This window comes from Dermacentor variabilis, chromosome 7 (genome assembly GCF_050947875.1).
Source record: "Dermacentor variabilis isolate Ectoservices chromosome 7, ASM5094787v1, whole genome shotgun sequence".
In the NCBI taxonomy this organism is placed as follows: Eukaryota; Metazoa; Arthropoda; class Arachnida; order Ixodida; family Ixodidae; genus Dermacentor; species Dermacentor variabilis.
In genome coordinates this window covers 27,094,192-27,110,782 of record NC_134574.1, presented here as the reverse complement: position 1 = coordinate 27,110,782, position 16,591 = coordinate 27,094,192, and the positions used below count along the sequence as shown (strand labels likewise).

General features: G+C 47.9%; 1 protein-coding gene across 4 annotated transcripts in view; it reads right to left on the bottom strand.

Annotated features, from left to right (window-relative positions):
• LOC142587383 (uncharacterized) overlaps nucleotides 1-16,591 on the bottom strand; it is a 209,680-nt gene that overhangs the window by 76,630 nt on the left and 116,459 nt on the right. The gene's annotated exons all lie outside the window — the stretch shown is intronic.

Here is a 16,591-nt window from a genome sequence, read left to right as displayed (position 1 = left end):
CAACACTAAGCTCTCTCACACGAAGTGAAAAGGGCTGTCTTACAGAGGAACGATTACGAAAGAGTGTATCATCTGTCATATCCTTAAGGGTATTAGAACACGGATGTTGAAGATTAGAGTGGACTTTCAGGAAATATGTTTGGCTGATCTATGTTCTCTCGAGATGGAGTGACCGCTCATTTGATTATAGAAACAAAGTTTCAGTGGGGCTTGTTCTGTAAGCGCCAGTGGCCAGTCGGATTCCTAGGTGGTGGACCGGGTCTAGCATCTTTAGCGCGCTCGGGGCGGCAGAATGATAGGTCACGGTAGCGCAGTCCAATCGGGATCGAATTAGGCTCTTGTGGAGATTCATCAAACATCTCCTGTCGCTGCCCATGTTGTGTGGGAAAAAATTTCCAGTAAGTTCATTGTTTTTAACCATTTCACCTTGAGATACTTTATGTGTGGAATAAATGCTAGTTTAGAGTCAAGTATAATACCTAAGATCTTGTGGTCTTTGTTCACAGGGATTTGCTGGCCATACATTTCGATGTTGGGATCTGCAGCGAGCCCTCTCTTTCTTGTGAAAAGTACAAAAGAACTTTTGTTCGGGTTCACTTTAAATCCGTTTCCGTCTGCCCATTTAGATACATTGTTCAAGCCCTGTTGTACTTGCCGCTCACACACTGCAAGGTTGCAGGATTTGAAACCCACTTGAATATCATCTACGTAAACAGAATTAAAAATGGCTGGCGGTAATGAAGCACGAAGGGTGTTCATTTTCACGATAAAGAGCGTGCAGCTAAGCACACCTACTTGAGGTACACCAGTTTCCTGTATAAAATGTCGCGACAATACATTGCCGACTTTCACGCGGAAGGTACGTTTGCACAGATGGCTTTCCATTATGTTTAGCATAATTCCACGGATGCCCATCCCCGACAAATCTCGCAACATCCCTTATCGCCACGTCGTGTCATACGCCTTCTCCATATTGAGGAATATCGATAGGAAGAACTGTTTATGTACTAATGCATCGCGGATATTTGCTTCAATGCGTACAAGTTGATTAGTTGTGGACCGCCCTTCTCAGAAGCCACACTGATAGGGATCAAGCATATTGTTCAGTTCAAGGAAATGTATTAGTCTACGATTAATCATTTTTTCAAATAGCTTACAAAAACAACTTGTAAGAGCTATCGAGCGATAACTTGCCGCCAAGGAAGGGTCTTTACCCAGCTTCAAGACGGGAATAACAATAGCTTCCTTCCATAAGGATGGGAGGTATCCGGCAGCCCAGATAGAGTTGGAAAGTGCCAGAAGTGTCATTTGTTTGTCTTCGTGTAAGTTCTTAATCATGTCATAGATGATTCTATCAGCTCCCGGTGCAGAGCTTCTACATGTGCGCAATGCAGCTTTAAAAGCTCGGCAGTATTAAAAGGACGGTTATATGGTTCATCCGGATGGCATTTACGATCAAGTGTCTTAAGTTCAGCTAAGTGTTTATATTTGAGGAATGATTTTGTGTAATGTGTCGAGCTTGATACATGTTCGAAGTGCTCGCCCAGAGCGTTCGCCTGGTCCTCCAAAGTAGTCCCTTGGTCGTCCACTATGGGCAGAGGGTGGATTTGTGGCCTCTTTATCTTTCTTATGCCATTCCATACTTTGAACTCTTGGGTGTAGGAAGCCCGAGAGAAACCTCTCACAGCTAGCCCTTCTTGCCTGTCTCCGTGTGCGCCTTCCTTGCGACTTTGCGAGTTTCAATTCTATGAGGTTTTCTGCAGTCGGGGAGCGACGCAGCAAACCCCACTGCATTGTCTATGTTAAAATAAGTAATAAGATCTCGTGATAAGTAAGTTGCTTCCTTAAAACCATTCCATTCGGTAGGAGACTAGTTTCCACCGGGGTGTACGTAGGGGGCATTCATGTTGAGGCATTGAATTTAACATTACAGGGAAGTGGTCACTTCCATAGGGATGCTTTATTACATGCCATTGCAAGTCCGGGAAAATTGAAGCCCAGCCAATAGACAGGTCTACTGATGCATATGAATTATTATGAATATTATAATAAGTTGGCTCCTTCTTGTTGAAGAGGCATGCACTGGAGTTCACAAGAAAATTTTCAATGAAACGACCTCTCGCGTCACATCGCGAGTCTCCCCACATGGTGTGGTGGGCATTAAAATCGCCTGCGAGTATGTAAGGGTCCGGAAGCTGATCGATTAGGTTATAAAAATCACTTTTTTCCAGTTGATAATTGGGGGGTATGTATAAGCAATATACAGTGATCAATTTATTAAAAAGAATTGCCCGAATTGACACTGCCTCAAGGGGCGTCTGAAGGGCGACATGGTGACAAGCTACGGACTTGTCTACAACTATTGCTACACCGCCAGACGAAGTATTCGCCTCGTTGAGGTCTTTACGGTAGGTGGCGTACTGACAAAGGAAGTTTGTTTGTGTGCATTTAAGATGTGTCTCCTGAACACACAGCACCTTTGGGTTATGTTTATGTAAGAGTTCTTTAATGTCACCGAGGTTGTGGATAAGACCTCTCACGTTCCAGTTTATTATTTGTGCAGTTATATTGTTCGTGTTTTTATGCTGTGTGTCAAGAGGAGTCAAGTTAGAAAAATGACTTACGCAGCCTTTTCAGGCCCCATGATTATGGTATGGGTTATGTCTTTTTTGGAGCGGTCGCGAGACTCGCACCGCTCTCGAGGCGCTAGATGCGCCTTCTGGCTCAGGGTTGTGTCCATCGGCTTTTGGGAGCCGCTGGACTTCCGCTCCCATGAGCAGGGGGTTTTCGGCGTAGGCTTTGCCTCGAAAAGCAGGGCCTTGGAGGCCACCAACGCAGAGGTCGATGGGCCCTCCTTCAGGGACGTCGCAGCAGCGCTGGCTGCTGACGCCAGGGGAGCTGGTGGCAAGGCCGCAACCACACTCGTTGTGGGCTGGGCCAGAGCCGGAGTCTGCTGCGACGTTGCCCCCTTGCGCACCGCACCAGCATACCCTTACGTATGGAAAAAGGAAACACGTTTCCGCGCTTCTTGAAATCAGACGTTTTCTTCGATTTTCATTGTGATTATGTCTTTTCCTTTTTTCCATGCAGGGCAAGTTCTAGAGTATGCTGGGTGTCCACCATCACAGTTGGGACAGCGGAGTGTGCCAACACAGTTGTTTGATTCGTGTTCGTGTTCGCCACACCTTGCAGAGGTTAGTCGGCCACGGCAGCTTTGCGAACCATGGCCATATCTCTGACACTTGAAGCATCTTCGGGGGTTTGGGATGTAAGGCCTGACTCTAATTTTGGTATATCCCGTTTCTAGGGTTTCTGATAGCACGCTCGATGCAAAGGTAAGGATGAGATGCTTAGTAGGAATATCTTGGTTGTCTCGCTTGATCTTTATTCTTTGCACTTGAATAACATTGTGTTCTTTCCAGCCCTCCAGGGGCTCTTCCTCGCTTAGGCTCAATAAATCTTCATCAAAGATTACTCCTTTGCACGTGTTCAATGATCGGTGGGGTGACTGCCACATTACGGAATGCTAGAAGATTAGAGAGTTTGCCATGCTGTTGAGTGTCGCGGACCTCCAGAAGAAGGTCGCCACTGCTCATTTTCGTCACTTTGTAGCCAGCACCTAGTGTGTCAGTAAGGCATTTAGCTACGATGAAAGGTGAGATAGTTCTACCTGTCTTTTCGGGATCTTGACTGTGTACCACATGAAAGGGGGGGGGGGAAGTTTCATTGCGCTGGCTGAATAGCTGAAAAGTTTTTTTGCTGCATCCTCTTTTTGAAAGAGGACGATGGAAAGGACGGGGGGGGAATGACGTCTTAGCCATGCAGAATAATTTAATTTCGGCTGCTACGCCAGCCGCCCACCACCGAGCCCAACAAGGGGATGCCACAAGTCCGGCAGGAAACGCAGACGCCAATTGTACGTAGCCACTATAACCCAATATAAAATACCCAAGGTTGGATACATACACCAGGTTAACCCTTGCCGCCTAAAAATTGGGAAGTGAGAACAAGTGATAAGAAGACAGGAAAGAAGAGATCGCGAGAGGGAAAGCAAAAGATTGAATAGAGGGACAGGAAAAGGTGACTGCCGATTTTCTCCAGGTGGGTCAGTCTGGAGGTGCCGTCTATGCGAAGCAGAGGCCAGAGGTGTGTTGCCTCCGCCGGGGGGCCTTAAAGGTCCAAGCACCCAGCATCGGCTCAAACCTCCAGGATCTCCCTTTCCCCAGACACGGCTAAGCCGCGCACGGCTACACGCGGAGGCTCCAACCCTCGTGTGCTCGGGTACGTGGTGTCGCAACACACCAAACGCCTGCTGACGCAGACTCCCCTGCGGGGGGCGTTGGGGAGGCGAGAGGTAAGGGAGCATTCAGGGGTGTCGTTGGCGGCATGTTTTTGTGGCATTAGAAGAGCCGGTCAGGCGGTCAGTGCGCGAGTAACACAACCGACAAAAAAAACTTGAGTTGAAAGAGTGACTTGAGCAGCATAGCAGCACTGCGTCGAATAATTTTGTAGTAGTTGAGATGGCGACGAGGAGTCTGCGGTGCAATGTATGGGGTGACTAAATGGCAGCGGCATGGTCTTTCAAGGGCCATTGGCCCAGTCGCTCAACGTAAGTGTCGTTACGGCGGCATCCAGAAATGGCGATGCCCTGGGTTGAGGCGCCGAAAAAGGCATGTTGACTTCGGAATCTGCTGGTGAGGATGGTTAAATATATATATATATATATATATATATATATATATATATATATATATATATATATATATATAGAGAGAGAGAGAGAGAGAGAGAGAGAGAGGGAGAAGAAGGGGGAGAGGGGGCATAACTGGTGGCATAATGTGCTTTATGTCTTGGTTGATGATATGAGAATTTCAGATTTCAGTTACCGCTTTTAAAGATTCTAAGTTACCACGTGCCAAATTAATTCCCGTCGGGTGTAGGCAATTAAACTTGTGTATAAGGTATGATTCCGTATATTTCCTTTCGCGAGGGGAACGGAAATTTGTTTGTAGTATATAGAGCGTTGCTTTGTCAAATATATGACCATGTTCATTAAAGTGGCTGGCTAATGCTTCAGGTAAATTGTGTTTTGTGTCCATGCGGTGAGCGTTGAGCCTTGTATAAATTTGTTGTCCAGTCTCACCTATGTATTGTTTGCTACAAGCGGCGTATTCTAGACAGTAGACTACGTTGCTTGATGTGCAGATGAAAGCCGAAGTTACCTTGTGTGCGTAATTCGACGCTGTACCTTTTACTGTAGTAGTAAATTGAATACGTTTGTATGTAGAGCACCTGAGGCGGCCACAGGGACTGGTTCCCAACTTCCTCTATGTCTTTAGTTTGGCGTGCACAAGAACATCTTTATAATTAGTGTTGCGTCTGTAGGCTACTCTGGGAGGGTCGGGAAAAATCTTAAGTTCCTGGTTGCTGGTGAGAATTGGGTAGTATTTACTGAGGATGTCATTCACGTTAGGGTGTGCGTTTGGTAATTTATTAGTCAGAAGAGGCGTTGTTGTTCTTGTGATCCTCGGGCGGGGCTTGAGGACCTCGGCTCGATGAAGTTTCGTTGCAGCAGTGTTGGCTGTTTGAAGGTCACTGTTTGGGTGATTCCTGTTTGATAGGGTTTCTTTAAGGTGATCGAGTCTATCTATGTAGTCTTCGTTTTCAACGCAAATGCGACGTAGTCGTGTGGCTTGGCTTTTAAAGATGCCTTGTTTGCAATGTCTGGGATAGTGGCTGGTATATTCTAGGCACTCTTGTTTGTCGAAAGGTTTCCTATACAGCGTTGTCTTTAGCTCCCCATTGTCAATCTATATCGTTGTGTCCAGAAAGTTTATGCGCTCAATTGAGGATTCTGATGTGAATTTTATTGTTGGGTGAAAATAGTTTAGAAATGAGTTTAGAAATGCTACATATTTACCTAGACTGTCTTCACCATGTCCACATATTATGAGTATGTCGTCTACGTATCGTAGGTATGTGTGGAGCATGTCAGTTCAGCGTGATAGGAAATCTGTTCCTATAATCCCCATAAATATGTTCGCGTAGGTTGGTGCAAAAGGCGTACCCATGCTTCTACCATGTATCTGCAGGTAGTAACTCTCTTGAAATTCGAAATAGTTGTGTGTTGGAACAAATTCAAGGAGATACAAGTAGACTTCAGGAGAGTGTTGTGCATTATGTTTAGACAGCGTCTGTTTTATCGAAGATAAACCATCAGGGATTGGAATGTTGGTGCACACCGCCGTGACGTCTAGTGTGGCGAGAATTGTGTTGTGGGGTAGTGTGCCTTTAGTATTAATGTCCTCTATAATTCTCAGCAGGTGGAGCATATCTAGTACAAATGACAGAAGGGCTTTTGGCAAGTCGCAGAGGTAGTGGTTAAGGAATGTGGAGATGCTCTCTGTCGGGGTGTTGTTGTTTGATACTGTTACGTGGTGGTGACGTTGAGGAACACAGTAGCAATACTGTGAAAGTAAAAACTAAGTTTTATTGGACGAACCTGGGCCCACAAAAGCAGGCTACACTTATAGCACAACGATAGCGGCGAACACGATCGGCAATCGTCGAAAATCTGATGAGCGGGTCAAGCGCGTCGGCTTTTATATATCAGTCGTCGAATGTTCCAGAGTAATCGCTGGGACCCGCGTGCCTTCCACAAAGTTCTACATTATTCGCGTCGCGCACACATCCAATCAGATTACACAAGGTTCGGTCACAGACAGCGTATGGAACCACCGATAACATTCCAGAAACATCCGAGAAATGCAGGCGCGTCCTGCGCTGTGCGATAGCATTTGTTAGGCGGTGAAACATGTCGCCCGATAAAAACAAGCACACGCGTCAATATGCCCCTCTTAAAAAGCATCGACCCGATGCTGCAAACAAACGAAAGTAATAAAGAAAAGCAATCGTAGCAAAGAAAGCAACAAAATAAGGAAGTTCGCCAGCGTCCATAAAAGGGTTTAGGACGCACCACGTGGGCCACTTCAGATCGTGTGTGGCGCCGCTGTGAATGGGAAATGCCGTGTGGCACGACCTCATAATCCAGTGCGCCAATACGTCGGATGACCTTGTAGGGTCCGAAATAGCGTCACAATAGTTTCTCACTCAGTCTTCGTCGGCGTATCGGGGTCCATACCCAAACACGGTCGCCGGGCGGGTACTCGACGTAGCGTCGTAGGAGGTTGTAGTGTCGGCTGTCAGTCCTCTGCTGGTTCTTGATCCGCAGGCGGGCGAGCTGTCGGGCTTCTTCGGCGCGCTGGAGGTAGCTAGCGACGTCAAGGTTCTCCTCGTCGGTGACGTGCGGCAGCATGGCATCGAGCGTCGTCGCGGGTTCCTGCTGTAAACCAAATTGAACGGTGTGATCTGTGTTGTTTCTTCCGCCGCCGCGCTGTAAGCAAAGGTTACATACGGCAGGACCGCGCCCCACGTCTTGTGCTCGACGTCGACGTACATTGTTAGCATGTCGGCGAGAGTCCTGTTCAGGCGCTCCGTGAGACCATTCCTTTGCGGATGGTAGGCAGTTGTCCTCCTGTGGTTTGTCTGAATGTTTTGCAGAATGGCTTGGGTAAGCTTTGCTGTAAAGGCCATTCCTCTGTCGGTGATGAGGACTTCTGGGGCACCATGTCGCAGCAGGATGTCCTCGACGAAAAATTTTGCCACTTCAGCTGCGCTGCCTTTTCGAAGAGCTTTAGTTTCAGCGAAGCGGGTGAGATAGTCCGTCGCCACGACGATCCACTTATTCCCGAATGTTGACGTCGGAAACGGCCCCAACAAATCCATCCCAATCTGCTGGAATGGTCGGCGAGGAGGTTCGATCGGCTGTAGTAATCCTGCTGGCCTTGTCGGTGGTGTCTTGCGTCGCTGACAGTCTCGGCGTGTCTTGTAACGGGCGACTTCGGTGGTCAGACGCGGCCAGTAATACCTTTCCTGTATCCTCGACAGCGTCCGGGAGAAACCGAGGTGCCCAGCAGTTGGACCGTCGTGTAGGGCATGCCGTACTTCTGGATGCAGCGCTGAGGGCACAACAAGAAGGTAGCTGGCGCGGACTGGTGATAAGTTTTTATTCACGAACAGGTTGTTTTGTTGCGTGAACGAAGACAACCCGCGCTTAAATGCCCTAGGGACAAGGTTGGTGTTCCTTTCCAAGTACTCGACGAGGCCTTTTAGCTCCGGGTCCCCTAGTTGTTGTTCGGCGAAGTCTTCCGCGCTTATTGTTCCAAGGAAGGCGTCGTCATCCTCGTTATCTTGTGGCGGTGGGTCAATGGGGGCGCGTGATAGGCGATCTGTATCTGAGTGTTTTCTTCCTGACTTGTATATTACCGTGACGTCATATTCTTGCAGTCTGAGGCTCCACCGCGCCAGCCGTCCGGAAGGGTCCTTTAAGGTAGCTAGCCAACACAACGCGTGAATGTCGCTGACCACAGCGGCCTGCTAGCATGGGATATCACCAGTTCAAGTCCGTCTTTCCTCTGGACGAGGACGGCACCGAGGCCTATAGGCTACTGGCGTCAGTGTGGATTTCGGTATCGGCGTCCTCGTCGAAGTGTGCAAGTACCGGCGGCAACTGCATACGTCCTTTGAGTTCTTGAAATGCGTCGGCCTGTGGCGTTTCCCGGTTAAACTCGATATTACAGATGTGTTAGTGGCTCCGCGATGCATGAAAAGTCCTTGAATAAGCGCCTATAGTAGGCACACATGCCAAGAAATCTGCGCACTGCCTTCTTGTCGATTGGCTGAGGGAACTTTGCGATGGCAGCTGTCTTCTGCGTGTCGTGGCGTACTCCAGATTTGCTGATGACCTAGACTAGGAACAAAAGCTCATCGTAAGCGAAGCGGCACTTTTCCGGCTTCAGAGTGAGCCCTGATGACTTGATGGCCTCTAATACTGTCGCAAGCCGCCTAAGGTGATCATCGAAATTTCCGGCGAAAACAAGGATTTCGTCCAAGTAAACAAGACACTTCTGCCACTTCAATCCTGCTAACAGCGTGTCCATGACGCGCTGAAACGTTGCAGGCGCCGAGCGCAGTGCGAATGGCATGAACTTGAACTCGTAGAGGCCATCTGGGGTGATGAAGGCGGTCTTTTCGCTATCTCTCTCGTCGACTTCTATTTGCCAGTAGCCAGACTTGAGGCCCATCGACGAGAATTGTTTAGCGTTGCAGAGCCGATCTAATGCGTCGTCTATCCGTGGAAGGGGGTACACGTCCTTCTTCGTGATCTTGTTCAGTCGACGATAATCGACGCAGAAGCGTAGGGTTCCGTCCTTTTTCTTCACCAGGACTAGAGGAGATGCCCACGGGCTTTACAACGGCTGAATGATATCGTCGCGCAGCATTTCGTCGACTTGTTGCCTAATGGCTTCATGTTCTCGCGTCGAAACTCGGTAAGGGCTCTGGCGGAGTGGTCGAGCGCACTCTTCGGTTATTATGCGATGCTTTGCAACTGGTGCAAACCAGTTGCAAACGCTTCTGGTTGGGGCTGTGATAATTGTGTTTGTACCTTGGGAACTCCAAGCGATCGCTGGACTTCTTTGACGATTGAGGCCACTTGAGGTTGCGATGAAGGGAAGATATTCTGAAGCTCCTCTCGTACGACTGCTCTGGTTGTCTCGCGCTCGTCATCGGTGTCCAGTGACTGAACTCCGGCGTAGCTTGTCGAGTTCGTGCGGCGGTTGAATTGTCGGTTTCGCATTTCCCGTGTCTTCTCTGTGTTAGTGGTCTCGCGAAGAAACTCGTCGACAGTCTTTGGTGGGCTTCGTACCATTCTAGCGAAAAGTTCCTCCTTTACACCACGCATCAATAGGCGGGCTTTCTTCTCCTCGGACATTCCCGTGCCGGCGTGGCAGAATAGGCGGCTCACCTCTGCTGTAAAGATCGAGCTGGTCTCGTTAGGCAGCTGTACTCGGGTTTCTAGTAGTGCTTAGGCTCGTTCTCGGTGTACGACGCTTGTGAATGTCTGCAGGAAGCCGCTTTGGAACAGGTCCCATGCCGTTAAGGCAGCTTCTCGGTTCTCGAACCATGTTCTGGCGGCGTCTTTCAATGCGAAAAAGACATGTCGAAGTTTGTCGTCGCTGTTCCAGCTGTTAAAAACAGCGACCCTCTCAATATCTCATGCCAGGTTTCCGGGTACTCGAATGTTGAACCGCGGAACGCCGGAGGCTCCCTGGGCTACTGCAGCACGATGAGGGACGCTGGGGCTGTCATTGGGGTTCACTGGGCGACGATCTCCCGGGTCGTCTCAGGCAAAAGTCCGTGCTCCGGGGGCAGTCTTTGCAGCCTGCGGCTACCTCGCTGGTTCTTGGTGACGTTGATGTTGTCTTCCGCGTGCGGGCTTGGGTCACGGATTTGTGGTGGCGTCCGGTACATGAACGCAAAGCACCTCCACCAGATGTCATGTGATGGTGACGTTGAAGAACACAGTAGCAATGCTGTGAAAGGCAAAACTAAATTTTATTGGGCGAACCTGTGCCCACAAAAACAGGCTACACTTATAGCACAAGAATAGCGGCAAACACGGTCGGCGATCGTCGAAAATCTGATGAGCCCGTCATGCGCCTCGGCTTTTATACATCAGTCGTCGAATGTTCCAGAGTAATCGCTGGGGCCCGCGTGCCTTCTACAAAGTTCTACATTATTGGTGTTGCGGACACATGCAATCAGATTGCACAAGGTTCGGTCACAGACAGCGGATGGAACCATCGATAACAGTCCGAAAACTTCCGGTACATGCAGGCGCGTCCTGCGCTGTGCGATAACATTTGTTAGGTGGTGAAACGTGTTGCCCTACAAAGACAAGTACACCTGTCAATACTATCGGGGGACCTGGGATAATAGAAGCGTATAGTTCAGCGGACGGAATATTATGAATTTTGGAAGGAGGAAAAACGCCCGGCAGTTTTGTTGCTTGGTTTAAGAAATTTGTATTCTGACGGTGTTGCCAATTCATCAGCCAAAAGTGATTTCAGGCTGTTGGTAATTGTCACTGTGTAGGATAATGTCGGATCGTTATCTATTTTGCGGTAATGTTCTGGATTGTTTAATTGTCTGTAAGCCTCGTGCTTTTATTTTTCTACTGGCCAAATAACTATACTTCCACCCTTATGTGCTTCCTTAATAACAATGTCATTCCGACAACTAAGATTTGAAATGATATGACTCTCCGACGCAGTCATGTTTTTAGGTCGCTTAGATGTCTTGGATTGGCTTATAATTTCTTTAGAGACAGTTTTAAGGTATATGTCAAGTTCTGTGGCTTGTTCTGGTTCGGCAGTCCAAGTGGATCGGGCTCTAAGTGGTATCGTCCCGGTGTCTGGTGCGTCTGTGAAAAAGTGTCTGATACGCATTCGTCGGGAGAATTCTGAGAGGTCCTTGTGAAGCTCGAATTCATTTATTGTGTTCTTCGTGGGACAAAAGTTTAGGCCCTCGCTGAGTACGCCTATTCCTTTTTTACATAATGTTTTTGAAATGTCTATAAAATAGGAGTGGTTTAGTTTTGTGGAAGTTTCCTTCACGTCTGGTACTTTTAGACTCGAGTCCCTCTTGTCGGCGTGTGGTGGCTGTTTGGCTGGATGGTTGTTTTTTGATTAAAGTTTGCTTTCATCCATTGTTTTTGAACCAATTTTCTAGACTGTTTTTCATCGTAATGTTCTAAATCTCTCTTCTGATTTGGTGTAAGAGCTATATTCCGAAGTACGTAGCTAAAACTTTCGATTTGTTCTGCGCAGTAGTCCTTGAGGATATTCAAAAGTGAAAGTGAGGCATTGTGCAATGTTGTTTGCCAGTTTGCACGATGGTGTGGTGGGAGAGTTCCTAGAGCTGGTACAGCCTCCAGTGTTAGGCCTTTACGGATTATATTTTTCTCTGTGCAAATTGTGTAGGTTTTCAGATGGGAGGTGCAGCTTGGATGTTTTTGGTAAGCTTTCTAGCCTGTCGGAATTCGGTGCTTCGTGGCAGTGAAGAGTTATCGATTTGCGATGTCTGTCATTTATCTGTCTTTTTGCTGGCAGATTTGCGTGGGGTGTTTTTTGTGTTTCCCCGGTTTATTACCGCATGCCTGGCTTAATTCGAGCTTGGTTTCTGTTTGACTGTGTGCGTGTGCAGGCAGGCGTGTGGGGGTCCGTGTGAAAACTTGGGTGGTGGGTTTTCTGTTGTCTGTTGCACTTGTGTCTGCTTGCACTGTGGTTGATGTCATTTTTGTGTAGTGTGTGCCTTGTGGTTCTTTTCACATCCCGCTGTCTGTGTTCCAACTGTTCTTGAGGTGACTGTTGCACTTGTGCAGTGGCTTGTTTCACATTTCACTGTCTGTGTTCCCTGTGCTCTTGAGGTGACTGTCGCAATTGTGTTGTTCGCGGTGGCACGTTCCGCAGAGTCGGTGGGGGTGGTATTTGAGGTGGATTTAAAGTGTGTTTTTGTGTACTTGTCTTTAAAAAAGGATTTGATATGTTGGGAAACTAGCTTCATTCCACTGCGGTTAAAGTGGAAGCGGTCCCAAGCTAGGTGTTCGTGCGGTGCTTCATGTATTTCTGCATGGTGCATCGTGTCAACATTCTTGTGAAAGTGTCCTAAGTTGAAAATTAATGAGTTGAGCTTGTTAATCTCCTCACTGTGCTTCATGAGTGTATTAGTTTGGAGGATTAGTGGGCGGTGTTTGTTTTGTAGGCAGGGAGCGACAATAGTTACGGTTATATGTGCGTTTGGGCGAGCGGCTTGAATAGTTCCTATTACGTCGTTCATGGACTCTATCGTTTCCGCGGCGCTTTGTGTACTCAGGTGATTTGTGCCTACATTTGTAATAAAGTGTGTGGTGTCAACTGGCGAATCAAAAACTAGCGGGAGAATATCTAATGTTTGCGCCCCACTCAGGTGTAGTCTGTATGGCGCGTGTGGGCCTGGTGGAAAGTGTTCCTTCAGGTATCTGTACTGACTCTCTCCAAGGACTGCTACATGGGCAAAGGATAACAAGGAGCACTTACCCTGTTCCGTCATCGTCAGCTGTCATAGAAGTCCAAAATATATTCTGCCGCCAGTTTGTGATAGGCCAGTTGACACCACACACATCATTATTGGGTTGTAGACGAATAACTCCGATTTTTGCGGAGAGCACGAGAGACCCCTACTGGCAGCATAGTCCACGACAGTGTCCGCCGCCGCCTGCAGGCGCTCCTCGATGCTCGCATCGCTTCCCTGGTTGGTCCAGAGGGTGATGTCATCCGCATACATACTGAAATTTAGCCCCTGTATGCTTCTCAGAGCTTCGGGGAGGCCCCTCATCGCCACGTTGAAGAGGAACGGGGAAAGAACCGAGCCCTGCGGCGTGCCCCTGCTGCCTAATTTCCGTGTTGGAGATTCAATATCTTGGAACTTCATGCAGGCAGATCTGTCTTACTAAAAGTCCTTGACATAGACGAATGTTCGCGCGCCTGCCCCGATTTCTTGGAGACCGTGGAGTATCGCTTCGTGTTTAACATTACCAAAAGCCTTTGTCAAGCGACAACACCCGCACGTGACCTCACTGCACTAACCCATTAAAATCAACATGCCGAGGATGACGAGGCCCCCTTTGACGAAGATAGGTCCTCCTATCGAAACGTTGGCCAGCTTTTCTGAGGCACCTTATCCCTGTTTACAAACATTATACCGACTCACGTAGACAGTACGACGTACCTTGGATTTGCACAGGATGTTTTACGAACGTTTCGGCTGCTGTACCAGCCTTCGTCAAGATGATAAAGTGACGCCTTGACAAAGCCTGGCCCATCTGCATATATGTTAGCAATATATGCTGTGCAAGTGAAACCTATGTACTACACTCTTCTTCTGCAACACAAACAGACGTATATATATATATATATATATATATATATATATATATATATATATATATATATATATATATATATATATATATATATATATATATATATATATATATATATATATATATATATATATATATATCTGTGTGTGTGTGTGTTTTGAAGAAAAAGAGGGTACTACGTAGGTCTTTTTGCACAGTATATATTACTAACATATATGCAGATGGACCAGCCTTTGTCAAAGTGTCACTTTATCACCTTGACGAAGGCTCGTCCACCAGTCGAAACGTTAGTAAAATATCCTGTGCAAATCCAAAATACGTCGTACTCTCTTTTTGTTCATTATAATGCCGGGGCCCGCGTGATTTCCTTAGCCACAACAATATATATAGTGTGAGCACTATTAACGTACTTACTCGTTTTCATTTGTAGATAGCCATCATCATCTTCCCTGTTCTTCTACTTCTACTCGCATGAGCTGGGGCGTTTCCTTTTTGAGAATAAAAAGTGCTTAACAGCTTCGTCGGTCTTGGTCTTATAATGTGGTGGTGGTACGTCAAGACCACGACGTACTCTCGCGTTCCCGTCCTCCCTGGAGCTACGTTCCGGTCGCCGCCTGCGCCCGGCTACCCCTTCATCGCCAGCACCCACATCAGGTTTGGATGATTCCTTCCCTCCCCCAGCCGTTCTTGGTTCTGACCTAACAGCCGCGCAGTCCGAAGCCTTACTGGTGGTCTTAGCGAAGCACAGAGCCTGTTTCAAAAGCTGTTCGCCTGTGTTGGGCCAAACTTCTGCGGCTACCAATCGCATCGAAACCGACGTTTCCGGTATAATACGACGACGCCCCTATCGTGTATCGCCGTACGAACGAAAGGTCATTGAACAACAGGTTGCTGACATGCTTGCGCGGAATATAATACGACCTTCATCCAGCCCCTGGGCTTCTCCCGTAGTTCTGGTGAAGAAAAAAGATGACTGTTCGATTTTGCTTCGCTTATCGAGCGCACAATAAGATCACACGCAAGCACGTATATCCTATACCTCGAATTGACGACATCTGGGACACACTACAAGGGGCGGAGTATTTCTCCAGCCTTGATCCTCGACAAGGATATTGGCAAATTCCGATGAAAAAGACTGACAAACAAAAGATCGCATTGGCTACACCAGAGGGACTTTATGAATTTAACATGATGCCTTTTGGGCCTTTGTAACGCTCCCGCCACATTTGAGAGCAAGATAGATAACGTACTTCGTGGACTAAAATGGAAGACCTGCCTCTGTCATCTGGACGGTATTGTCATCTTTTCGTCTAACTTCAGCCAACATCTTCATCGATTAGACGAAGTTCTCAAGTGCCTTGCAAATGCTGGTCCCCAGATCAATACAAAAAAATGCAAATTTACAAGCAAGACAATAAAAGTATTGGGCCACGTCGTCAAAAAAGATGGCATCCAGCCAGACTCTGAAAAGATTAATGCTGTTTTCCAGTTCCCTCGGCCCCAACAACAGAAAGATCTACGTAGTTTCCTCGGCTTGGCGTTATGGGGAACCAGCGCTGGATAGGCGGCGCGTCGAAAAGAGTGCGTTGCACGCCGCCCTCGCGACGAAACGCGGCATATTCCAGCCGCACGACCAGACGACACACACGTGCGCGGCCATATTAAGTGGACAGTTTTCGTAAAGAAGCTAGTGCCATCAAGGGAAGAAATGACGAAAGAAGCTTTTTAAGCTTTATATGTTTTTCACAGTGTGTCGCGGCGAGCACGTGTGTTTCTTTAACGGTTGCGCCGTGTGGCGTTGCCATGCTTGCGTGGCAGCCTGCCTCGCAAATCTAGCACCTATGGCTCCGGTCGTGCTGCGCTATGGTTTCGGAAGTATTAGTTGGCTTGAAGACATTCCATATTTCTCTGGCTAGACATAAAAAATTCTGATGTTACTTCGCCACAGCAGTCAATGGAGAATAAAGCTTTATCGCGTCAGCTGACTCGCGCAAGAAAAGGTTTGGGTGCTCCGATGCTCGATCCGTAAGAACGCTGGCTACATTTAGCACTAATTACATAAATTTACCGGATGCATCTCAGCGCCGAGTCCTCATCCGCATACGCATTTTTAAAAAAAAACACATAGGCGGCTTAGTCCGCGTGCACCGGCAGTTTGTGCACACAACTCGTATTACAGGGCAGCTTCCCTCCCACATAATTCTTGGCGATGAATGGATAATATTAACCTTTGGTATCGTTCGCTTCGTGCAGTGGCGTTGGAAGGGGCTTGGCGGTGGCATTGCGAAGGAAAAATGGTTGGTACATACGCCGGATGGTGCATGCTATTGCTCATTTTGTTTCCGACGAAATGCCTACTGCAGATTCTGCTGTTTGGTACTGCCTGCCATGGCTGGCCGTCTTCACTATCGAATAAACCAAGCACACACGCAAAATTCGATTTAGAAACTAGCCCGACACCACTTGACAGGGCGACAAGACAGGAACTTACTCCGCTCGCCTGACTGCTTGGATCCAACGCCGCCTCCGTTCTTGTTCGTAGGGTTTAGATGGAAAGACGCAGAAGGATACATCCTCCCTCATCCCGACGTAGTTTTGGCACTTGTATACGCAACAGTATCGTCGGCGTCCCTTTGTTTTCCTGCGACTTTCAGGGCGCGCAACGCCACTACCAGTAGCAATTTTCGTCCGCGGGAGCGGCTGCATTGTACACGTTCTGACCGCCAGGGCGGCGCTACAGGGGTCGTGAAAAGTCCAGCGCTGGTTCCC